Genomic DNA, 421 nt, shown 5'->3' with positions numbered 1-421 from the left:
AGCACACGGTGCAGGTTTGCACGGACCACAAGAACCTAGAGCACTGGCGCACGGCACAGTTCCTGAACCAGAGGCAGATACGTTGGGCTGAGTTCTTTGCGAACTTCGACTTCCGAATAGAGTATGTCCCGGGGGACACCAACATCATGGCGGACGCTCTCTCCCGCAAGCCACAGTATCTGGAGGAAGCAACGCCAGCGGCCGCCATGCACATCTTCGCACCAACAGTGTGGGCGTGCGCCGCGGCAACCGTGGATCTGGAGGCGGTGCGACGAGCGTTGCAAGGGGACTCCTTCGCGCAAGCAAAGATCGCAGAGGTGCACAGGGGCGAAGCAGCGGCCGACGGTTTCCAGCTACGAGATGGATTGCTCATCCGTAAAGGGGCCATCTACGTGCCGGGAGACGAACTTCGCGCCACGGT

Source organism: Podarcis muralis, chromosome 14 (assembly GCF_964188315.1).
Source record: "Podarcis muralis chromosome 14, rPodMur119.hap1.1, whole genome shotgun sequence".
Taxonomy (NCBI): Eukaryota; Metazoa; Chordata; class Lepidosauria; order Squamata; family Lacertidae; genus Podarcis; species Podarcis muralis.
This window is presented reverse-complemented; position numbering follows the sequence as displayed.